Source organism: Trichechus manatus, unplaced genomic scaffold (assembly GCF_000243295.1).
Source record: "Trichechus manatus latirostris isolate Lorelei unplaced genomic scaffold, TriManLat1.0 scaffold00062, whole genome shotgun sequence".
NCBI classification, from domain to species: Eukaryota; Metazoa; Chordata; class Mammalia; order Sirenia; family Trichechidae; genus Trichechus; species Trichechus manatus.
In genome coordinates, this window is record NW_004443998.1 from 4,205,884 (window position 1) to 4,232,362 (window position 26,479).

Here is a 26,479-nt window from a genome sequence, read left to right on the forward strand (position 1 = left end):
ATCAGATTAGCCACACGGGCACAAGGATGACTTTCTGTTTCCCCTGCAGATTTCCCACAATACTCCAGGGACCAGGTATTCCTTCCGTTAACTTTATGCTTATTCTCAATAGCCAATATTATTCTTGAGAGCTATGTAGTTTACATTTAAATGTAGCAATACTTTAACGTGACATACATATAATCTGTAAACTGGATGAGAGTTCACAGTGAGCAAAGTGAGCTCCGTATTTGGATCTTATTAAGACAAAATTAAGATGCAGAGACAGTGGATTCTCCTTTCTAAATGGGTAATGATTCCAAATTATCACTCTAAACATGGGCTCAGGTGGCAATGCAGCTGTCTTTGCTGCAGGCTGGAGGGCTACTCCTGTCAGTTAAGAGAACGAGGTGCTGGGAATTCTCAGTTCCAGATTTGGAGATCTCCCTCAAATAACCTTGGGGGCTAGCCTGGCTGCTGAGAAGTGGGATGCTCAGCATCTTTGCCTGTCATTCCGGTGGGGATTATCCTTCATCCTGCTGGATATGAACCCCACAGCCTTGTTCTTCTTATTGTTAGCTGCCGTCAAGTCAGCCACGAACTCACAGTGACCCCATGCACAATGGAACGAAACACTGCCCAGTCCTGTGCCATCCCCGTGTTGGGTTGCAGACCGGACCATTGTGATTCACAGGGTTTTCACTGGCTGGCTTTCGGAAGTAGATCTCCAGCCCTTTCTTTCTAGTCTGTCTTAGTCTGGAAGCTCCACTGAAATCTGTTTAGCATCACAGCAACACACAAGCCTCCACTGAAAGACAGGCTGTGGTTGTGCATGAGATGCATTGGCTAGGACTCAAACTCCCAGCTCCTGTGTGGAAGGTGAGAATTCTACACCGAACCGCCAACGTCTCATCCCACAACCTTGTTGTTAGGTGCCATCGAGTCAGTTCCGACTCATAGCCACCCTTTGTACAATGGATGGAAACACTGCTGCTCCTGCACCATCCTCACAATTGTTGTTACACTTGAGCCCATTGTTGCAGCCACTGTGTCAATCCATCTCGTTGAGGGTCTTCCTCTTTTCCACTGACCCTCTACTCTACCAAGCATGATGTCCTTCTCCCGGGACTGGTCCCTCCTGATAACATGTCCAGAGTATGTGAGAGGAAGTCTCGCCATCCTTGTTTCTAAGGAAGCATTCTGGCTGTACTTCTTCCAAGACAGATTTGTTAGTTCTTCTGGCAGTCCATGGTATATTCAATATTCTCTGCCTACACCATAATTCAAAGCCGTCAATTCTTCTTCAGTCTTCCTTATTCATTGTCCAACTTTGGCATGCATATGAGGCGACTGAAAACACCATGGCTTGGGTCAGGAGCACCTTAGTCCTCAAAGTGATAACTTTGCTTTTCAACACTTGAAAGAGGTCTTTTGCAGAGTCGAAATTCTATCCTGTTTTCTTTAACAGATGTTTATGGAGCACCTACTGGAACCAGCCCTCTTCTAGGTGTTAGGAACACAGTGCTGATCAAGGAAGCCAAGGTCCCTATGTTATGGAGTTCACATTCCAGCACGGGCGAGAGACAGGAAATCAGCACAGAAGTACACAACTCCAGGTTTTTCTCCTTCCACTTTTCTCTAGCATTGGCCTTCTGCCCTTTCAGTTTCTACTCAGTTACCCAACGTTGGCTCTCTCGTCATCTCTTCACTTATGTTAAATACCATGGGAGAGAAGGAGGGAAACACAGACCAAGGGAGGAACTGTAAACCCTAAGTGCTTGCTATTTTTTCGTCAGTATTCATGACAATGCGTGCTGCGTGCATGTTACATACTGCGACATTCGTGCATCAGATATAATAATTTTTACCAATTTTTTGAGGGACAAGAACTTCCTATTTTCTCTCATTAACTTTTTTAAAAAAATTTATTGGGTTTTAGGTGAAAGTTTACAGCACAAAGTGGTTTCTCATTCAAAAATTTATATACAAAATTGCTTTGTGACATTGGTTGCAATCCCCACAATGTGTCAACACTCTCCCCCTTTTCACCCCACGTTCCCCGTGTCCATTCATCCTGTTTTCCTGTCCCTTCCTGACTTCTTGCCTTTGCTTTTGGGCAGATGTTGCCCATTTGGTCTCCTATACTTGACTGAACTAAGAAGCGCGTTCCTCACGTGTGTTACTGTTTGTTTTATAGGCCTGTCTAATCTTTGGCTGAAAGGTGGACTTCGGGAGTGTCTTCAGTTCTGAGTTAGCGGGGTGTCCAGGGGCCTTAGTCTCAGGGGTTCCTCCGGTCTCTGCCAGCCCAGTGACTTCTTTAACTTCTGTGTCTGAGTGCCAAGTGTAGACCACAATACTCAATATGCAGTGAAGAGAAAGGGGCAGGCCAGGAACGGCGCAATTTTGCCTCTGGTCCAGCCTTTCTGAACGGTGAATCTGCCCCAATGCCTCGCGTGCATTCACCCTTCAGCTTTTCCGTCTGCACAGTTTAATTGCTGTAATTTTTCAAAACGGCCTTGCCTCAGTTATGTCTGGTCTGCATCTGGATGGACTGTTTGGGGTTGTAAACTCATGGAGGTTGGGACCTTGTCTATTTTAATTCATTTTGGAAAGACTGAAGCCAGACCCAAAGGCTTTGCAAGGTAACAAGCAACAGCAAACGGAAATTCAAGATGAAAAAGCTCATGGCCGTCCTGAGGGAGACATTTGATTTTTTTCTAATCTCTCCCCAGATCACCGCAGACATAAAGCATTGTGCATGGCCCAGCAAGAACCTACACTCAAAGGTGAATGGAAGGGAAAAAATCAGAATATGAGAGCACACAATCACTATGATTACAACTGTGAAAAATACGGGCGTAGAACAGCAAACACCAGAAAGGGCCCGAAAGCTAGCAGAGTTGTACTGGACAGGGACAATCTGGGCTATTAAAACGCCTTTACTAATGTAACTGTTAGCAGGGCTGAGGAGAGTTAATGGGGGCAGTGGTAGAATTCTCACCTTCCAGATAAGAGACCCAGGTTCGATTCCCAGCCAATACGCTTCAGGCACAGCCACCACCTGTCTGTCACTGCAGGCCTGCATGCTGCGGTGATCCTGAACAGGTTTCAGCAGAGCTTCCAGACCAAGACAGACTAAGAAAAAGGGCCTGGCCATTCACTTCCGAAAATCAGCCGGTGAAAACCCTATGGGTCACAACAGTCAGATCCACCTGGATCACAGGGATGGCGCAGGACCGGGCAATGTTTTGCTGCCTTGTGCACGGGGTCGCCAGGAGGTGGGGGCCAGCTCCACAGCAGCTAATAACAATCACGAATTTCAGTGACAATCAGCATTTGCCTTAGGTCAGGAGGAAGATGAGCCTCTTCCACTCATCTGGGTCCTGTTCCTCTAGATACAAAGAACAGAAACTAAGAGACAGAGAAACTTATTGCCACCATCCGTATACCATGGAGCAGCTCTGCTCTGTTCGGTAGGGTCACTATGAATGAGTCAGAATCCACCCGATGGCAAACAATTTTTTTAATATACCAGGCACCTGACAGGTGTTCCCTCACTAAGCATCTGAGGCCCCTTAGGAGGTAGGTACTATTACTACCATTGTCTCCTTTTTTCCCATTTTACAAGTGGGAAACCAGAGGTTAGGCGAACAGACTAGGATCACATAGCGAGTAAGTGGTAGAGTCAGGATTTGAACCCAGACTACATGAGCCCAAAGCCCTGCTCTTAACTCCATCACCATGCAGCCTAGATTTGGGAAGAGCTTCCTGTCTCTGGGACAAAAAGCATTTAAGAAGATGATGAATTTCCTCTCCTCGGTTCAGGTCTAAGTCTCTCAATTAACTATGTTATGCTTCATTTCTGGGGAAGACAATCCACGCCTTCATCACGAAGATTAGTTGGATGTTTAGCTTGCTTTTGCCTTTCTCCTGGACCATCATCCCTTCCCTGACCTCTCCTTTTTCTTCTCTTTCCTGACAGAAAACAGAAAAATGCTTTTACTAAAATGGATATTTGAACATTGCCTCTCTGAGTAGGAATCAACGTGACAGCAACAGGTTTTCTCTCCCCATTCAGATGGTTATGTTGATTTGTGTTGCGACTTTGAACCACACAGAAGCATCCGTGCTTCTGCGGCGAGGGCCACCTGCCCCAGATTAATTCCTAGTATGTGCTGTCTTGCGCTGGTGGGATCACTTGATATTGATCGAAGGACTTGCTTTCATGCTCAGCTAAGGTCTGAGGGGAGAATTCCTGATGTGAAAAATGGACTGGTCTTAACTAAAACTAAGCACTTTCCCCCAGTGTTTGAATACACCTCATTTATCACATCTACATCGCAATTACTCCGAGAGGGTAAAGGACTGAGCAGGTCTGGCCTCTTCATTGTACGATTCAGCCTGAAGCCGGAGGAATGGAACAGACTGCCTCTGAGACTTCCTTCAGGTTCACAATTCTGTGTCCTCTGTGGCGTGTCACTCAGGCAGACACTTTCGGAACAACAAGAATTGAGTAGGTGGCCACTGAAAGATTTTTGAGAGCGTGCTTAATATTGTGTGGAGTGGGGAGGAAATACGAAAGGTTTGATTATCAAGTATATTAGCACAATGAAACTAAATCATTGCACTGGACTTGCAGTTTGTCACTTCTGTTTAATGGTTGAGAAGGAAAGGGTCTGATCTAACGTAGTGGAGTCTTGTCTTGGAGAATTCAGGAGTTTCTCTGGAGTCTTGGAGAACATGGGTTCATGTTGAGATTCTGCACCATTCTGTGTCGTTGCCTTGTAAACCCCCTAACTGTAATAAATACCATTGCTGAAATGCAGAATTCACAGATACCTTCAGTCTTATTCCTGCATGAAGCAATATGCTTGATCAGAGGTGAGTGGATTATTTGTAAACAAGTATGATAAAATGTTAAATGAAAACATTTTCAATTAATAACATAATTGGCTTTGGTTGGACATACAGTCAAAGTAGCAAAAACAAATGAACAAATAAATAAAAACCCAAAGTACTAAAGTTTTAAATCTTAAACTCGATAAGGCATGATCACATGTATTTACCTAATACACAACAATGTTATTAATTTTAACTGTGATCTTGGGCTAAATTACCAGTAATTATTTTTCTGAGACAACGTAATGTTTCCTTAGCTTTGATGTAATTTACTTCACATCAGGGGCCCAGGCTGGAATGCCAATTACTCAAATTCATTTTCACTGCTCTTTCTATGGCGGCTCAGGAAGGATATTCCTATTCTCAACTACCATGGAAAGAGAATCTACCTCCACAGCCATTGTCTAAGAAAGTTCTGAGAACTGAGCTGGGCTTATCAGGGTTGACTGCACCTCTTCTTAGACTTGTTCTTTAGTTCCTGATGAATTAACCAACAGAACACCATACTATAAATACATTATTCAAATTTGTGTATGAGACTAAAGTTCTATATAGTATTTTTTTCAAGGAGCCAGTAGATGCATAATTAAATGTGATGGTCTGGAGAAGAAATCTTTCCCTTTTTTTCATTCAATAATAATAAAGATAAATAACTATAATCCAATAGCACTGGAGGAAGATTCATTAACAACCTTCGTTATGCAGATGACACAACCTTGCCTGCTGAAAGTGAAGAGGACTTGAAGCACTTACTGATGAAGATCAAAGACCACAGCCTTCAGTATGGATTACATCTCAACATAAAGAAAACAAAAATCCTCACAACTGGACCTATAAGCAACGTCATGATAAATGGAGAAAAGACTGAAGCTGCCAGGGATTTCATTTTGCTTGGATGCATAATCAACACCCATGGAAGCAGCAGTCAAGAAATCAAAGATGCATTGCATTGGGCAAATCTGCTGCAAAATACCTCTTTAAAATGTTAAGAAGCAAAGATGTCACCTTGAAGACTAAGGTGCACCTGACCCAAGCAATGATGTTTTCAACAGCCTCATATACATGCAAAAGCTGGACAATGAATAAGGAAGACCAAAGAAGTACTGACGGCTTTGAATTATGGTGTAGGCAAAGAATATTGAATATACCATGGACTGCCAAAAGAATGAATAAATCTGTCTTGGAAGAAGTACAACCAGAATGCTCCTTAGAAGCAAGGATGGCAAGAATACGTTTCACATACTTTGGACATGTTATCAGGAGGGACCAGTTCCTGGAGAAGGATGTCATGCTTGGTAAAGTAGAGGGTAAGCGAAAAAGAGGAAGACCCTCAACGAGATGGATTAACACAGTAGCTGCAAGATGGGCTCAAGCATAACAACGACTGTGACAATGGCACAGGACCGGGCAGTATTTCGTTCCGCTGTATACAGGGTCGCTATGAGTCGGAACCAACCTGATGATACCTAACAACAACTCTAGTAACAAGAAAAACAATAATAGTACTTAGCACTGATCAAGTATTTGCTCTGTGTCCAACACTGTTCTAAACACTTTACATGTATTAATTCAATCCTCACATCAGTTTATGAAGTAGATACTATTATTGTTTCTATTTTACAGATGAGGAAACTGAGCTACAGATTTGTTTAAGGTCATGTAACTAATAAGAATTAAAACCCAGACAATTTGTCTTCAGACATCCTGCTCTTAAACTTAATCTCATACTGCCTCAATGACAGCAAGAATATAAATGTTTGAGACTTAACTGAATGTTTGATTGAGTTCACAGGAACACAGTATAGATGTTAAAGTTTTCCTTTGCATTTAACTGTTCGTTCACTCCTCTTTCTTATCCACCACAATTATTTCTGATTCAAAAGTAATATGTGTTAATTTAGAAAATTTAGAAAGTAGAGAAGAGCACAAAAAAAGGGAAAATAACTCATAATCCTTTCACTGTACACTTTCGTCTTTGATAGACGGTAGATGGATGGATGGATAGATGTAGATGTATATATAAATTTAGATACATGGATAGATATAGATATATAAACAAGGATCCATGAGAACAGGTATCATTATCTATCTTATTTCAAACTCTTAGATCAATGCCTGGTATGGTGCGGGGCCCAATAATATTTGTTGAATTATTCTAGATAAGTAATTCACTCATTGATTTAAAAATACTTATTGAAAGCCACATACATACAAGCACACACATCAGATGGTGGTAATATCAGATGGTGATCGCCTCCATGAAGAAAAATAGAGCAGAGAAGGGGGATGGGGAGTATGGGGTGCAGGCAGGATGGCTATATTAAATAGAGAGCTAACAAAGATCTCACTGAGAAGGTGCTGTTTGAGCTAAGCCCTGAAGCTGGTGAAGGAGGGAGCTGTGTGGTGGTGGGTGAACAGTACAGCGGGCAGGGAGACGCAAGGGCAAAGGTACCGGAATGGAACAGGCAGGAGGCCAGGGTGGCAGGAGCGGAGTGAGTGGTAGTGGGAAGAGTGACGAGGGCCAGAAGTATGGAGGAGCTGAGGGGTGTCCAATCACATAGGGTGTTGTTAGATCATTGTAAGGGCTTTGGCTTTTGCTCTGAGTGGATGGGACTCATCGGAGGGTTTCGCACAGAGGGAGCAGTGACATCAGCTGACTCAGGGTTTGTAATGATCCCTCTGGCTGCTGTGGTGAGAGTACACTATGGGAGTAGGGACTGCAGCAGTGAGACCAGCTAGGAGGCTGTCATGGATTGGATTGTGTTCCCCTAAAATGTGTGTCAACTTGGCTAGGCCATGATTCCCAGTTTTGTGTGGTTGTCCTCCATTTTGTGATCTGATTATCCTCCATTTTGTGATGTGTTGCAAATCCTAGCCTCTGTGCCCATGGTTATGGTCCCATTTGGGAGTGAACTGCCTGTTACGTTAATGAGGCAAGATTAGGTCATGTTAGTGAGGTAGGTTATGTTTGTTATGTTAATGAGGTAGGATTAGGGTGAGATGTATCTTGGGTCACCACCCTTCACTGTCCTACAAGAGATAAAAGCAGAGACGAGCGAGCAGAGAGAAAGGAACCCTACCACCAAGAAAGAAGAGCCAGGAGCGGAGCACATCCTTTGGACCCAGGGTTCCCGCGCTGAGAAACTCTAGACCCAGGGGAAGATGGATGACAAGGACCTTCCCCAAGAGCTGACAGAGAGAGAAAACCTTCTCCTGGAGATGGCACCCTGAATTCAGCCATCTAGCCTCCTAAACTGTGAAAGAATAAATTTCTGTTTGTTAAAGCTATTCACTTGTGGTATTTCTGTTACAGCAGCACTAGAAAACTAAGACAGAGGCCATGGCAGTAACTCAGGCATGAGAAGGGTAGCTTGGGCTGGACATTAGCAGTGGCAAAGGTAAGGTGCAGTTGGAACCTGGATATGTTTTGAAGACTGAGCCAATTAGATGTGGTGACATATCTAACTGGCTCAATCTTCAAATTAGGTTTGAAGATTAGATATGTGGCAGGAGAGCAAAAGAAGAGTCAAGAATGATTCCAAAGTTTTGGGCTTGAGCAACTGAAAAGATGGGGAAATTAACTGCCATTAATTGAGATGGGGAAGGCTGGGGGAAAGGCAGGTTTGGGGGGAAGGTCAGGAGTCTGGTTTTAAATAATGTAAAGTCTGAGTTGCTATTAGACATCTGCCTTAGTTATCTAGTGCTGCTGTAACAGAAATACCACAAGTGAATGGCTTTAACAAAGAGAAATTTATTTCCTCATAGTAAAGTAGGCTAGAAATCCAAATTCAGGGCATCAGCTCCAGGTAAAGGCTTTCGCTCTCTGTCAGCTCTGGAGGAAGGTCCGTCTCATCAATCTTCCCTTGGACTTTGAGCTTCTCCAAGCAGGAACCCCAGATCCAAAGGACACGCTCTGCTCCGGGCGCTGCTTTCTTGGTGGTATGAGGTCCCCCTGTCTCTGTGCTCACTTATCTCTTTTATATCTCAAAAGAGACTGGCTCAAGACACAATCCAATCTTGTAGATTGAGTCCTGCATCATTAACACAACTGCTACCCATCCCACCTCATTAACATCATAGAGGTAGGATTTACAACATAAGAAAATCACGTCAGATGACAAAATGGTGGATAATCACACAATACTGGGAATCATGGCCTAGCCAAATTGATACACATATTTTTTGGGGACACAATTCAATCCATGACAACATCCAACTACAGATGTCAAGTAGACAGTTGGATACACAACTCTAGAGCCTGGGGAAGAACTTGCTGGGTACAATGATGTTAATATTTAATTACAAAATTGAGATTATCTTCTGAATAATATGGTAATCTACTTTTTTAATTGAACAATTATATTATGTACATTTTCTCATGTGGCCAAATAAAATTATATATATATATGTGTGTGTGTGTGTATATATATATATATAAATAAAATATGTGAATAGTAATCAAGCACTGAAGATTAACAATAGCCCTAGGAAAACCACATTCATTATTTTGTTTAATCCTTACACGAACTCTATGGTATAGTTATTTTGATTCTCATTTACAGATGAGGAAACTGAGGCTTCAGTGGGGTGAAATGACTTGTTGAAGGTTACCACCAGGATGTGGCAGGGTGAGATACAAATTGGGATTTTCTAGGGCTTTTTCTACCACACCACCACTGCCTCTAACGTAACACTCCCAGTTCCACTTTTCTGGGACTATGACAAATCTATAGAAAGCTTATTGCAGCTAAATATTCTTTAAGTATTTCAGGATGTTGCCTGAAAATAGAATCTATAATGACACCCTCTACATATTGCATAACATGGTGATGTGCAACTTGTATCTCATTTGATCACTTACAGATGGCATAAATTCACATAACGATGTTCTCCCACCGTGGTGATCATCCCTCAGTGTTACATAAGCAAAGTGTTCACTGCCTCCCTGTATCCTTGCTTAATTTTGTCCCCCGATCCTGGTTTAACGTCAGTGACCGTTCTAATCCCGAGGCAACAAGAACCCACTGATCTGAACTGATGAACTGGAAGGAAATCAGTGCTTATTCACAGGGCTTCACCTTTTGAAATCCCTTAAAGAACCAATGGCAGCGGGTCATGGGAGAGGATGAGCAAGGTGTAAGGTCATTGCAAATTCCCTTAGAGTAACAGCAGATTGACTCGGATGTTCTGTCAGAGCCATAGACTGAGGCCCATGATATCATAGGATGCTGCTGAGGGAGCTAAGAAGAGGAGAAAATGAGGAAGACCCTCAACGAGATGGATTGACACAATGGCTACAACAATGCACTCAAGCATAACAGATGATCGCAAGGATGATGCAGGACCTGGCAGTATTTCATTTTGTTGTACACAGGGTTACTATGAGTCAGAACCCACTCGATGGCACCCAGCAACAACAACATTTGTGCATTTGTTGTTATGTTTGTCATCCTCTTTTCACAAAAGATTAGGTCCCATAGTTTTCTCCCTGTGTTGTCTTCCAGGAATTTTATGGTTTTAGGTTTAACATTTAGGTCTTTGATCCTTTTTGAGTTAGTTTTTGTGTATGGTGTGAGATATCGGTCCGTTTCACTTTTCTGCAGGTGGATATCCAGTTTTGCCAGCATCATTTATTGAAGAGACTGTTTCTGCCCCACTGAATGGACTTTGACCCCTTGTTGAAAATCAACTGTCCGTAGATGGCTGGGTTTAATTCTGAGTTCTCAATTCTATTCCACTGGTCTATGTATCTATCACTGAACCAATTTACTAGGCTGTTTTGATTACACTGGGTGTGTAGTATGTTTTAATATTGGGGAGTGTGAGGCTTCCTGCTATGTTCTTTTTATTCAGTATTGCTTTGGCTATTTGAGGTTTCTTTCCCTTCCCTATGAAGTTGGTCATTAGTTTTTCCATTTCAGTAAAGAATGTTGTTGGGATTTGTATCGGGGTTGCATTTTACCTGTAGATCACTTTAGGTAGAATTGACATTTTCACTATATTAAGTCTTCCAATGCATGAGCATGGGATGTCTTTCCATTTTTGTAAGTCTCATTTTGTAGTTAACATTTTTGTAGGTCTCTCTTGGTCTCCTGTAGTAGTATTTTACAACTTTCATTGTATAAGTCTTTTATGTCCCTGGTTAGGTTAATTCCTAGGTATTTTATCAATCTGGGGGGTTACTGTAAATTTTTTTTTTTTCTTTTTCAGAGTAGTCTTTGTTAGTGTAGAGGAGCCCAGCTGATTCTTATGTATTGATCTTGTACCCTGCAACGTTGCTAAATTCTTCTATTAGTTCCAGCAGTTTTCTTGTGGAATCTTCAGGGTCTTATATGTATAAGATGACGTCATCTGCAAATACGATAGTTTTACTTCTTCCTTTCTGATTTGGATACCTTTTATTTCTCTTTCTTGTCTTATTGCTCTGACTAGGACTTCCACTACAATGTTTAATAATGGGCATCCTTGTCTCATTCCTGTTCTCAGAGGGAAGGCTCTCAGCCTTTCTCCATTGAGTATAATGTTGGCTGTTGGTTTTGCATATATGTCTTTAATTTTGTTGAGAAATTTCCCTTTTTATTCCTATTTTGCCAAGAGTTTTTATCAGGAAAGGGTGTTGAATTTTATCGAATGACTTTTCTGCATCAATTGATATGATCTTTTCCTTTGTTTTATTTAGTGGTGGATTACACTGATTGATTTTCTAATGTTGAATCACCCTTGTAATTCTGTATGAATCCCACTTGATCACAGTGTATTTTTTTTTCATATGTTGATGAAGTTTGTTGGCTAGAACTCTCAAAATTTTTTGCATTTATATTCCTAAGGGATATTGGTCTGTAATTTTCTTTTTGTGTGATGTCTTTGCCTGGTTTAGGTATCAATGTTATGTTGGCTTCATAGAAAGAGTTTGGTAGTGCTCCTTCCTTTCCAGTGTTTTTTAAGAGATTGAGTAGGATTGGTGTCAACCCTTCTCTGAATGTTTGGTAGAATTCTCCAGAGTGCCATCTGGTTGTGGGATTTTTGTTTTGTTGGCAGTTTTTTGACGACATCTTCAATCTCTTTTTTTTGGTAAGGGGTCTATTTAAATTTTCTACCTCGGCTTATGTTAGTTTGGGTAGGTAGTGTGTTTCTAGGAATTTGCCCATTTCACTTAGATTTTCAAATTTGTTGGAGTACGGTTTTTCATAGTAACCAGTTATGATCTTTATCTCTGTTGGATCTCTTGTAGCATCACTAATTTCATTACTTAATTTGGTTATCTGCCTCTTCTGGTGTTTTTCTTTTGTCAATCTAGCCAGAGGTTTGTTTATTTTATTGATTCTTTCAAAGGACCAACTTCTGGTTTTGTTGATTCTTTCCATTGTTTTTCTATCTTCTATTTCATTTATTTCTGCCCTGATCTTTATTATCTCCACCCCGCCCCCCAACACACACCTTTTTTGGTAGCTTTTGGCTTCTTTTGCTCTTTCTTTTCTGTTTGTTCAAGTTGTTGGTTTAAGTTAATGATTTTGGATCTTTCTTCATTTTTGATGTAGGCATTTATTGCTATAAATTTCCCTCTGAGTACCACTTTTGCTGTGTCCCAAAGGTTTTGATACGTTGTGTTTTCATTTTCATTTGATTCCAGGAATTTTTAATTTCACTTTTGATTTCTTCTAATGACCCAATAGTTTTTAGTAGTGTATTTAGTTTCCATGTGTTTATTTTTTTCCTTATTTTTCCTGTTGTTGATTTCTAGCTTCATACCAATACGGTCAGAGCAGACACTTTGTATGATTTTAACCTTTTTAAATTCGTTGAGACTTGTTTTGTGTCCTAGCATGTGGTCTATTCTAGAGAATGATCCATGTGCACTGGAGAAGAATGTGTATTGTTCTGATGCTGACTGGAATGTTCTGTATATGTCTTTTAGGTCCAATTGGCTTATGGTTTTATTTCTCAATGTCCTTAGTGATCTTCTTTTTAGATGTTCTGTCTATAATTGAAAGTAGTGTGTTGAAGTCCCCTGCTATTATTGTGGAGTTGTTATTTCTCCTTTCATATCAGTTAGTATTTGTTTCATGTATTTTGGAGCATCGCTGTTAGGTGCATATATATTTATAATTGTTATGTCTTCTTGCTGGATTGACCCTTTTATTATCATGTAATGTGCTTCTTTATCTCTTGTAATAGATTTTGATTTAAAGTCTATTTTATTTGCTATCAGTATGGCCACCCCTGCTCTTTTTTGTTTACTGGTTTGATGGAATATTTTTCTTCATCCTTTTATTTTCAGTCTGTTTCTGTCCTTATGTCTAAAGTGTGTTTCTTGTAGACAGTAAAGGGATGAATCATGTTTTTTATCCGTTCTGCCATCCTCTGCCTTTCGCATGGAGTGTCTAGACCATTTATATTTAAGGTTATTACTGAAAACGAAGCGTCTACCTCACTCATTTTGCTATTTGTTTCTTGAGTGTTTCATATCTTCTTTGTTTTTTTAATTCTCATTTTTCTGTTTTTGTTTGTATTTGACTCCTTTCTTATGATGAATCTTTTTGCTATCTTCCTTCTTTTCTTCTGAATGTTTATTCTTGGTGATTTCTTAGTAGTTACCACATATGTTACATTACATAGCTTAAAACTGCAATAATGTTTAACATATGAACATCAGTTAACATACAACCTTAACATAACACATCTATTCCTGATATGTTCCTCCCTCCCTCATTTCTGTTGGTGTGTCTCCATTAACATCAATATACAACCTATATTCAATAAATTTACTTTGTACTTATTTCTTACAAACGTGATGTTCTATTGTTTGTGGGATTTAATTATTGAGTTTATTCCCTGAAAATATCATATACTTGGTCCTTATGATTGCCTGTGTTGTTGCGTTTTATGGAGCTCTCTCTTATGTCTTGTTGATTCTTTTCCCCATGTATAGATATGAGTATTTACTTCATGCTCTTGCCTTTATATTTGGAGTACTCCCTTGAGTAACACTTGCAGAGCTGGGCTGGTAATGGCAAATTCCCAGAGCTTCTGTTTGTTTGAGAATGTCTTGATTTCTCCCTCATTTTTGGATGACAACTTTGCTGGGTAAAGAATTCTTGGTTGGCAGTTGTTTTCATTCAGTATTTTATGTACGTAGCTCTATTGTCTTCTGGCTTCTAAAGTTTCTGGGGGAGAAATCTGCAGTGATTCTTATGAAATACCCTTGGTCTGTTACAGTATGTTTTTCTCTTCCTGCTTTCAGAATTTTCTCTTTGCTTTTGGTTTTCAAGAATTTTATTAGGATATGGCACAAAGTTGATCTTTTTGTGTCTCTTCTAATTGGGATTTGTGTAGCTTCCTGTATTTGCATGCTTGGTTCTCTGTTCATATCTGGGAAATTCTCTCTGATGGTCTCTTGGAAAATCATTTCTATGCCTTTATCGTTGTCAAGGTGCTCTGGGATTCCAACAATTGTAATGTTAGATTTCTTAATTGAATCCCATAATTCATTTTAGCTTTTCTTTTCTTTTCTTTTTTTTTTGCTTTTCTTTGTTCTCTCCTCTTGAGACTTGATAAGTTCAGTTATTTTGTCTTTTAGCTTATCTATTCTATCTTATGTCTGTTTGACTTTATTTTTGAGTGTTTCTCTTGCTTTTTCTAATTCAGTTGCTTTATTCTTCAGTTCCAGTAATTATCTGGGTTTTTTGTTTGTTTTCAATTTCCTTCTTGTGTCTCTCATTTTGTTCCTACACTTGTTTCCTTATCTCTGCTAGTCTGTTTTCTGTGTGCTTTTTGCTTTCTTTAAACGTATTTAGCACCATAGTCTGAAAATTATCAATTCTTTGCATTAGTCTTGCCTCCATAGGAGAAATTTCCTCTTCTTCATGTTTTGCTTTTGATTGGTCCTTCTTCTCTTGTTCTCTTGTGTGTTTTACCATTTTTTTGTTTAACTTTGGCCACTTTGTTGTTATTATTATTACTATTTACTTTAAATTTTGTATTTTGGTTTTCCTGGGAAAATTTTCTGATTAGGTGCCCTGTTGGTGCAGCAGCCAAGTGCCCAGCTGCCAACCAAAGGGCCAGGGCCCACACCCACCAGCCACTCCATGGGAGAAAGATGCAGCAGATTTTGAAGACTGAGTATGAAAATAAAGAATGTAAAACATCTCAATAATTTTTGTAGTGGTTTCATGTGAGATGAGAATATTTTAAATATTAATGGGTTAGATAAAATACATTATTAAAATTAATTTCATCTATTTTTCTTTTTATTTTTTTAAATGTGGCTACTAAAATTTTTTTAACGACATATGCATTTAGCATTATATTTATATTGCACGGCATTACTCTAGAACGTCCTATAGTTTATTAATTAAAAAGTTTCAAACAGTATTCTGAACATGTAACAGGCTTTGAGGTTTTTTTTAATAAGTGAAATTGCATAGCAAACAATAAGCATATTGTATTGCATACATGCAGAGTCTCTAGGTTGGTGAAACACGATACTGTCATACAAAAAGTAAGAGATGAAATTCTTGAGGGTCTCATGAAAAATAATTCATGTTTTCCCTTATAGCTCAAATATCGTGACTTGAATGTCCCACTAATTGCAGCATGAACCTTTTTCTCTGACTAGCAAAAGGATTCACTGTGTGAACTTCCAACATTTTATTAAGAAGTAGCACATAAATGGTACAGTCAGTGTGGAAAACATTTGGATAGTTCCTCGAAAAGTTGAACACAGAATTACCATATGACCCAGCAACCCCAATCCTAGGTATATACCTAGAAGAAGTGAAGGCAGGAACACAAACAGAAACCTGTACACCAATGTTCATTGTAGCACTTTTCACAGTAGTCAAAAGTGGAAACAACCAAAATGTCCATCAAGAGATGAATGGATACACAAAATATGGTATATATATATATATATATATATACGATGAAACATCGTGTAGCCATAAAGAGAAACAAAGTTCTGATGCATGCCACAACACGGATAAACCTTGAAAACATGCTGAGCAAAATAAGTCAGCTGCAAACAGACGAATACTGTATGGTCTCACTTATACGAAGTATGCAAATATGTAAAAACCAAAGATTATTAACGGTTACCAGGGATGAGAAAGACAGGGAAAAGGGGAGTTTTTGTGTGGGGGCATTGAGTCTATGTTAATGATAACAGAATATTTGGGGAAAGAATAGAGATGTGATAATGGTGGCACAACATGAAAAGTGTAATCAATGTCACTGAAATGTCAGTGTAGAAGTTGGTGAGCTGGCAAATGTTTTTGGTATGTATATTTTCACCACAATAAAAAAAAAAAGAAAAAGGAGCAGCATACACATAGACAAGCTTGGTAACAGAATCTGCAGTCTTTAGAACAAGGCTGTGTGTGTGTGTGTGTGTGTGTGTGTGTGTGTGTGTGTGTGTGTGTGAGAGAGAGAGAGAGATGCGTGAGCTCACTCATACATCCATATTTCATGGCTTCAGCCATAGACACTTTGTTTGCTTCATCCACTTCATCACCATCTCAAAACACCCACCACATCACAACACACCAGGGGCATTCTGCCAGTTGTCTGGGTAGTTCAGTGAACTCTCGCTTGCTGTAACTTGAGAAGACAGAGCCAGCAAGATAGAGGAGTTCCTCTTGGGACCTACTTTTGACACCACAGTCCCTCTCTCGTAACCTGATCCTGTCCCTGTAGGATTTCATCATTGCTGGAAAATTCGCAGAAATGTTGCTCTTTGAGACTTTTTTTTTATTTTTTTAAAGACACTTCTGCAGGAACTTGTGTAGCCAGCAAGAGAAATTTGTTTAGAAACCTAATGTGTACTTTGTGGAGCCAATGACGATAGAAACAATAGATCCCCAAGTTAACTGCAGATTTGACTTGTGTTGCATTTTGTTGTATTACCTATAGGGAAAGCCCAGAAAGAGTGCTCTGAGATGTGCTTCATTTCTAAATTTGAAAAACAAGAGCCTTTTGGGTTTACAAAGATAATACGTGAAAGTCAGAAAACTCGGGTTTAACCAGTGCCTCGCTGACTGCTAATGTCACCCCGCCACCAGTGTGACTCTATTGTCATACTAGCAACATGGGTGGATGATCCCTGCTCCTTCCCAAGACAGAGGAATAATGTGAACTTTAAATGTGTTCTTGAAGAAATGACTGTGTTTTAAAAATGGAGGCAGAATTCAAGTTATTTTAGCCTTGCCTACTGTGTTTCTTCTGAAAACTGGTTTTGCAGAGTAAGAAGTTTTCGTGCTTACTCTCACCCTTTCTGTAAGTGATGGATCAAACAGGTTTCCCTGTTTTTCTTCCTCAGTGACCTTTAACTTTGCGTCACGTTTTCTGTAGTATAAAATTCCAAGATTTTTGAATAATGAAATAACAATATGGGGGGGGTGAGAAAAAGAATAGCTGAGACTCTGAGCATTCAAAACCAAACTCCCAAACGTGACTGCAGATGAATATCAAAAACGTGTATTATATGGAATACCTCCGAACTGAACTTTGATTAAGGCCACCAGATATATTTACTCCTTGACAAAACTGGTAATAAAATTCTAAGTTTTGGGTTATAGAGTAAATATGATCTGGTTTTATTTTATTTTTGCATTAAAAAAAGAAGACCCACCATGAATTTTCTGGAGAATTTCAATTAACAAGGACTTTTAAGGTACGTCAACATGCAGGGCTAAATGTTTTACAAGAAGGCAAGTGGGGTGTTGAGTGTGAATGAGGAATCTGGCCAGGCACCTCCCCTATCTCGGGCTCCCGGTCTGTGACCTAACTCTCAGAAGGCTTGGGAGGGCCACTGCATTAATGCTTGGGAGACTGAGTTATGATCTAAGGATGTAGGTCTCATTTCAATGTCAGTAACCTATGTAAATTAAAGTATTGGATTCTTTTGTGATGGATCATCCGTTCTTTATATAAAATACTTAGGTGTTTCCAATCTGCATTTGTTTCTTTAAAAAGGAAAGTGGGCATGTGAATATGCTCTTAAAAAAATACTTAAATTGTACTGCAGCATCCATTTGTATGACTCATTATTACTCTTTTAGAATGAAACATGAGTCCCTATAAATCAGGTCTACCAGACACTGAAATATCGACGGACTTCATCTCAAATGTGCTATCCCAAGGAATGCTTTCATTCTTTCTCTCATCTGACATTATAAACGAATAATCATCGGGCCAGTAGACCAGATTCTTGAATGGAAATCTTTCATCTGGATATGGTGAGCTAGTATTCTTAATGTTTCAGGTTTTGCTGGTTGGAGATTTTAATACCAAACATACTGAGTCCAAGTAGGTATCTCACAAGTGGTGGTGCCTCAGTTTTTCTGTAACTAAACCAAGACAGCTGAATATTCTCTACCTGTCTCCCTGGCACTGGTCTTTTTTGGGGGGGATGGAAAGATATGCTTGGCTAACCAGGGTTGGTGAGTGTTACGGATTGAATTGTGTCCCCCAGAAAATATCTGTCAACTTGGCTAGGCCATGATTCCTAGTATTGTGTGATTGTCCACCATTTTGTCATCTGATATGAGTTTCCTACATGTTGTAAATCCTACCTCTATGATGTTAATGAGGTGGGATTAGCGGCAGTTATGTTAGTGGGGCAGGACTCAATGTAGAAGATTAAGTTTTGTCTTAAACCAATCTCTTTTGAGATATAAAAGAGAGAAGTGAGCACAGAGACAGGGGGACCTCATACCACCAAGAAAGTAGAGCCAGGAGCAGAGCGTACCAAAGTTCTGGCGCATGTCACAAGATGCATGAACCCTGAAAACATTATGCTGAGCAAAACAAGTCAGCTGCAAAACGACAAATCCTGTGTGGTCTCACTTATATGAAGTGTGCAAATATATAAAAACCGAAGATGATTCATGGTTACCAGGGATGAGAAGGACGGGGGCAAGGGGAGTTTTTGTGCGGGGGCATTGAGACTATGTTAATGATAACAGAATATTTTGGGAAGGAATAGTGATGTGATAATGGTGGCACAACATGAAAAGTGTAATCAATGTCACTGAAATGTCAGTGTAGAAGTTGGTGAGCTGGCAAATGCTTTTGGTGTGTATATTTTCACCACAATAAAAAAAAAAAGAACAAGAAAAGAAAAAGGAGCAGCATACACATATACAAGCTTGGTAACAGAATCTGCAGTCTTCAGAACAAGGCTGTGTGTGTGTGTTTGTGTGAGCTCACCCATAACAGCTTGGAAGAATCCATGAACAGGCCCAGCGGGTCTCCTCCTCGCTGGGAGGCAACAACTGTCTTTGCCATGTGGAAGGGAGTGAGCCAGGGGGAATGACGAGAACTAGTCCTTGACGTAGGTCCCTGTGAGGAACCCCGTTGGCTGATACTACAGACAGGCTTGGGGGGGGGGGTACGTGAGCAGAGGTGTGGCCTGGGGAGGTAATTAAAGCTCCTGCCATAACCCACTATCCCAGGCCCCTCCATCTCCAAACAGGTGGAACCAACCAGCTGTGCAAGTCCAAAAGTTTGCACTACCAGTTAAACCCCAAATGCGGATTAAAAAGTAAAAAGACTCTAGGGGGCAACGCCCAACAGACAGCCAGTAAGTGCTAAATTAGAGAGAACCTGGGGCTTTAAGTACCGTCAGGTGGATGCTGAAAGACTGTGTAGCTAGAGCTCGGGGCGCCAGGGAGATCAGAAAGTCTGCATCCTCCTTGCTCATCTGACCGACACCCTGGTCCTTCCCTCCGAGCCCACGCGCTCCCCGGGATGTAGAACTTTTCCTTTGTTATCACAGAGCTGTTTGCTTCGCCCCGGCTTTTCTGTCCAGCAGGATTTCCTGTTTGTTTTCTTCCTTACTGCTACAGCACAAGATGCACTTCATGTTGCCAACTAGGAGAATAAGAAAAGCACTGTTGTATCTGCTCTGAGATTTCTTGAAGAACTTCAGACACTTTTCTTGTGAGGGTTTTCAGGTGAGTCCAGGTGTTCGTTGCCTTTCCATATTGGAGCATCAAAAATATGTCTCTCCCCACACCACCATCTTCTAATCTGTTTGTCTGATTCCATTCTTTCACTAAGTGCCCCTATGGCAAGCACCCTGTGCATCTTTCGAGCAGAATTTTCAACGCATGGTATTCCAACTGCTGAACGCCTCCTCAGCTGCTTCCCTCCAGCTGGATGAAGGCAAGGGCTGCAGCTCTCAACATCTCTCTCACCTACCCCAGGGCCAGGGACTCGGCCAACAACAACCACGTGCCATCAAGTCGATGCTGACTCATGGTGACCCCGTGTGTGTCACGGTAGACCTGTGCTCCATAGGGTTTTTAATGCTGATTTTTCAGAAGCAGATCTCCAGGCCTTTCTTCTGAGTGCCTCTGGATGGATTCACACCTCCAATCTTTTGGTTAACAGCCAAGTGCTTAACTGTTTACACCACTCAGAGACTCCAAAGACATGGCAGGTACTAAGAATTCTTGAATTCAACTAAATCTTACTGAATTCCTAGGCAGGATTTATGTTATAGGGTCTCTGGCACTACACAAACAAGGCTTTCCTACACATTTTTGTGAATCAGGACAAGACATATATTTTCATGGGCTATGTCTTAACCTCTGAAATGCTTTATTTTTATTTCTTAGTGCTCTTCAGGTGCTAACAGCTATGAAGCAATTTAGAATTCCATTTTTCCTCTTTCAACCTCTCTACCAAGTAAAACATTATAGAAGCAAAAATCTAAATGTATGAAAAATACGCCTTTCCTGAGAAGAATTTTTCCCATGAGGAAAATAATTACCCCTCTCTAAGTGATCTGTTTGCTCAATTCAGGTTTTTATCTCATTTACTGAAAGTAAAACACTTGTACTCCTACGTGTTCAGCATGGAACCTCAGTTATCCTGACATGGTCACTGTCAAACAGGGTTTCCAGAACAAAATCATGGAAAACACAGGTAACAGTCATGTGAGAACAGCAAGACATGCTCACAAATGTTGGTGCATGTACAACTGAGAACATTTCGTTGTGCATTTGGAAAATAGCTTCAAAAAAAGCTCAACAAAATTCCAAACAGTCTCTGACTTAAGCTAAGAAAAAAATTCAGAAATTGTTTTAGCTGACGGTCATCAGCAGGGCTAAACATACACAGGAAATAACAGGAAAAGAAAAGAAATGAGAGAGAGGAGAAAAGACCCAAGAAGGAAATGAAAATTAGAGAAGGAAAAACTGGAGGATTTGAAGTAGACATGGTGGAAAGGAACCCACTGCCGTCAAGTCAATCCTGACTCATAGCGACCGCCTAGGACAGAGTAGAACTGCCTCACAGGGTTTCCAAGAAGCAGCTGGTAGACTCGAGCTGCTGACCTTTTAGTTAATAGCTGAGTTCTCAAAAACTACGCCACCACAGCTCTGGTGGAATGGAAGGTCACCAAGAATTACTTCAATACTGCTGATTGTCCTTTCCTTATTAGAAGGTACTTGTGACACGAAGTGGCATTTGGATGAGGGCCACTGCTGTGACCTCTGTGGAGTTTTAATGCAACTATCAGTGGGTTGCTGTGAGTCAGAATCAACTCGACGGCAATGGGTTTGGTTAGGTTTGTAAATGGGTTAGGAGTCCTGGTGGCAGAGTGGTTAAAGCACTTGGTTCCTAACTGAAAGGCTGTCAATTCAAACCCACCAGCCACTTCACGGGAGAAAGATGTAGTCTGCTTCCGTAAAGATTTACAGCCTTGAAAACCCTATGGGGCAGTTCTACTTTGTCCTGTAGGGTCGCTGTGAGTCAGATCAACTCAACGGCAGTAGGCTTGGTTTGGCTTTGATTAATGGGTTGGCTTTCCAGTACGATGCTGGCCTGGAGACTAGAGACAGGAAAAGCAGCTTCTGCTGCAGTCTCATCTTTGGCTGAAGCACGACGTGAATATACTGCTTGCGGATTTCTCTACTTGTATTTTCTTTGTCTTGCCCCCAAATAATCTCACAAGGACGAATTAGACAGTACCTTCAGAACGCATTATCGTTTTTGTTAGTCAATGTAGTATGATGAAGTGTTTAATGATTCAAGAGCTCCATAACTAAGCACAAGTTACCTAACCTCCCTGTGCCTCAGTTCCCTCATCTGTAAAATAGGAAGAATAGAAGCTATCTTGTCGGGCTGTGAGGTTTAAACGCATTTAAAATGTGTAAGTGCTCCCAATATATCCCAATAGTGTGCACCCAATAAATTTAAGCGGTCATCATCATCATTTGTCACTGTGAAAATGTAAGCGCTGCAGACTCAAACATGGCCCCCATGGGGCAAGGCAGGTCACAAAAACAAGAAAAGCATCCAGGTGTGACAACAGGGAGTGCTGGAGACTGGCTAGTTGGAGACCGGACGCTTGTCTAGTATAGAGAACACAGCTTAAACATGTAAAATCATTGTGCTTGCCAAAACAAAACAGATCTCCAGGCTGAATTCTTCCCCATAAGATGTCAGTTTATAACCTGTGGTTGATACAACAACGTCCTCAACAACATCCCTACAGAGCGGAACCTGCGAGAGCCAGGACTCTAAGGGACCTGCCTTGTTCTGGGTCTCGCCAGTTTTCTGCTTCTGATGGGGTACAGTCTCATCACTTTTCTATGGCTCGTTTTAGTGGCAAATCTTTGAGTTGCCCTTCTCTGACAGGTTTCCGCTGTGCACGGTTTCCGGCTTTCACAGGTTTCGCTGTAGTAAACACAAGGATGAGTTCCTTGCACGGTTTCTCATCAGGTTCTTTGGTATAGGCAGATGGTATCACCCAGTAAAAGCCATACTATGGGGGGGAGGGGGAACATCAGAGGCCTGACTTAGTCCAGAGGAGAATTTTGGAAGGTCCAGAAGAATGGATGGACTCTCCCTAAATATGGATTCTTTAGGCCAAGCTTTTGTAAGTACAGAGACCTATCAAGAATGGGTACCATGAAAGGAAATCTCCCTTATCTTTACTCAGAGGAGGACCCAATTTTTGGTACATGCCTCCTGGGGATCACATCCTTTCGCACGGATTCAATAACAATACTGAATTCATGCTGATGACTCCCAAAGTTATTTCTTCAGATCAGAGTACTCCTCTAAGCTTCAGACACGTGTATGCAACTGACTGTCTTGTAGTTCCACTTGGACGCCATGCAGATCTCTTAACACCTGTTTCTGAGCTCAGTAAATGGCACCACCATCTTCCCAGTTTCTCAGACTAGAAACCTGAGAGGAATCAATCTCTCATGTCCAATTCACCATCAGGAAATGTCAATTCTATCTCCAACACATAGCTTAACTCTAACTACTTCCCTGAATCTCTGCTGCCACCACCTTAGTCTGATCACTAGCATCTGTAGCCTCAACCGCTGCAACAGCCTCCTCTCTGGTCAGCTTCCTTTCCTGCACCCCTCCATGCCATTCTCCCAAGCCACATTCTTTCCCTGCTCATGGCCTTCGTTTCCACTGCCTGGATGCATTTCCTTCACCTCTTGACTCAGCTACCTCTTCGTTTTTAAGCCTTAGTTTAATGTCGCAGCCTCGAGAGGTCACTCTGCTCACCCTGTCTAAAAATCAGTCTCCTCTTGTGACTATCTCAGTCCCTTGGTTTCTTCCCCTTTGTAGCTCTTCTCACAGCCTGCATTATTTTATTCATGCATCTATTTGTTTTTGTTTTCTTGTGCCTTGAGAGCAGCAGCCTTTGCATCCTGGTCTCCTAGCCTCCCCGGTGTCTAGAACAGTGCCTGGCCCTTAGGGGATGCTCCACAGATATTTCCTGAATAAAAGGATAAATAAAGAATGGAGAAGAACCCTTATAACTGATCTCTCTGTTTCTGGTTTCGTTGACTTTGCCCATCAGATCCACACTGCACACTTTCAGAAATCCCCCATGTGTCATGGATTGAATTGTGTTCCCCAAAAAAGATACAATGAAGTTCTAACCCCTGCATTGGTGACTGTGAACTTGTTTGGGGATATCTTAGTCGTCTAGTGCTGCTATAACAGAAATACCACACGTGGATGGCTTTCACAAAAAGAAGTTTATTCTCTCACAGTCCAGTAGGCTAGAAGTCTGAATTCAGGGAGCCGGTTCCAGGGGAAGGCTCTCTCTTTCTGTCGGCTCTAGAAGAAGGCCCTTGTTATCAGCCTTCCCTTGGTCTGGGAGCATCTCAGCACAGGAACCTCAGGTCCAAAGGACACGCTCCGCCCCCAGCACTGCTTTCTTGGTGGTATGAGGTCCCCCTGTCTCTCAGCTTGCTTCTCTCTTTTATATCTCAAAAGAGATTGGCTTAAGACACTATCTAATCTTGTAGATCTCATCAATATAACTGCCACTGATCCATCTCATTATGTCGTAGTGACAGAATTTACAACACACAGGGAAATCACATCAGATGACAAAATGGTAGACAATCATACAATAGTAAGAATCATGACCTAGCCAAGTTGACAGATATTCTGCGGGGACACAATTCAATCCATGACAGGAGAAATAGGGTTTTTCTTGCAGACGTTATCAGTTAAGTTATGGAAGTCATACCCAGGTGGGTGGGTCCTAATCCTAATCCTTCTGAATGTCGCTGTGTGAAGGAGACACACACAGGGTGAGGCAGATGCCATGTGATGAAGGAGAGAGATGCATCGATAAGAAGCAAAGGATTGCCACAGCTACCAGAAACTAGGAGAACGGCATGGAATGGTTCCTCTCTCAAAACCCTATACCCTGATTTGCTCTTCTAGCCTCCAGGACCATGAGACAATACATTTTTGTTCTTTGAAGCCACTCATCTGCAATATTTTATTCTGGCGGCGTTAGAAACTAAGACAGCACGGAAAGCTCACAGAAACACAAGTTAGTTTATAGTACACAACGATGGTGAATCGGGGGAAATTGTAAAGGTCACCGCTCTGAAGGGCTAGAAAATAATGTTTGTAACAAAAAAGTACCACTCAGAAATGACGGACAGGCTCCTCCAACTAGCTGTTACGTGAGTCTGTAAAACAACTTCATAGCTGGAAGTCACCACATTCTTTAAGTGCTGTTTGACTAGTCTTCTCACAGCGGCAATATGATACTACAATGGATGCATTACTGTACATAATGTGCCAACTGGTAGCATGAAACGGAACAAGCCCCAATCTTATTGATTCTCTGTCTGGTTCCAATGAATCATGTTTCTCACCCAAGACAAATCCACAAGAAAAAGATGGAAGTGTCTCCTCAAAGTCTTAAGGCCAAGTGCTCAAACCAGGAAGATGATCCTCCCTCAAATAACAGTCAACTGACATCTTCAACTCATCTGTCAGCCTTTCCCAGGCTTCACACCCTGGGGCTCAGGGGTTGAAATCTGTATTTTCAGCAGAGTTAAATGTAACCATTGATATAATTTCTTCTGGATAATTTAGGGACTGGGTGCCCTGTTTTTCTTGATTCTGCAGTTTCCTTTGCACATTACAAATATTGGATCATGCTTTTCACCTGGTACTGGAGGCTAAACTTTTAAACATTTTTCTGTTTTTCAAAAGTATTAAAATTTGTATTATTGTTTTCTAACCTTAAGGGTAAACTATTACACCTATTCCTCACTTAGCAACTATCTTGTCACCCAACACTTCACACTTACGACAACAGTACAAAACCTACTATCCAACTATTTTGCACATTAACGACATACGTCTGGCAGTAACAAATGCCAAGGTGCAAGACGAGAGTAACACTGGCTGTGATGGTTAAGGTTATGTGTCAACTTGGCTGGGCCATGATCCTCAGTGGTTTGGCAGTTATATAATGCTGTAATTTGGCAGTTATGTAATGATGTAGTCATCCTCCATTTTTTGTGATCTGATGTGGTCATACCCCATTTTCACATGATGCCAATTTTTGCATAATAGCCTAGTCTTTGGAACTAACAATGTCAATAAGGGAGGAGTAGGTGTAATAAATACATGGTTTTGTATTTCTGGGTTTTTTTGTCTTTACATATTCATGCCTCATAGACTTGGAATACCTTATAAGCAGATCTACTATATAGAAAAAGAAGATAATATTATTTGTTTTTCTGTTTTGGGTGGGCAAGGGAAATACCTCGGTAAAAGAGCTGGGCTTATTTATCACTGTACTAATAAGTTTTAAGACAGTGACACCGATAAGAACAGAACCAGGTGAACAGGATGTCTGAAAACATCTGCTGAAAATTCATCTGCTGAATTAATGTAAGAGCTATAACTTCAAAAAACCATGTTTTCATAACATCAGTCAACTTCTGCATTTTTCCTAGAACTCTTCTTATTTGACTACTTAATTTTTGATGATTATTTTAGCTAGCATTAGTTGACCACTTATTACGTATAAGATAAATTACATATATGATTTCATTTAACCCTCACATCAACTCTGAGGCTTATTATAGTCATTTTACAGAAAAGAAATCTAATGCTTAGTAAGGTTAAGTCTCTTTTTCCTAATTATATAGAGTTTAAGAGACCATACCCCAACTTGCAATGAAATCTTAGCCAACTACAAATTCTACACCTATCATGAAACACGCTTATTTGTTTGGAAAGATGATGTTCCTGCTAACTTATTTCTTCTTGGACTTTAACGTGGCTATCTTTGTCATGGACCATA

The 26,479-nt window shown here is 40.8% G+C and overlaps 1 protein-coding gene across 1 annotated transcript in view; it reads right to left on the reverse strand.

Moving 5' to 3' along the window:
• The window catches only part of KCNAB1 (potassium voltage-gated channel subfamily A regulatory beta subunit 1), a 375,850-nt gene that overhangs the window by 158,423 nt on the left and 190,948 nt on the right, over positions 1–26,479 (reverse strand).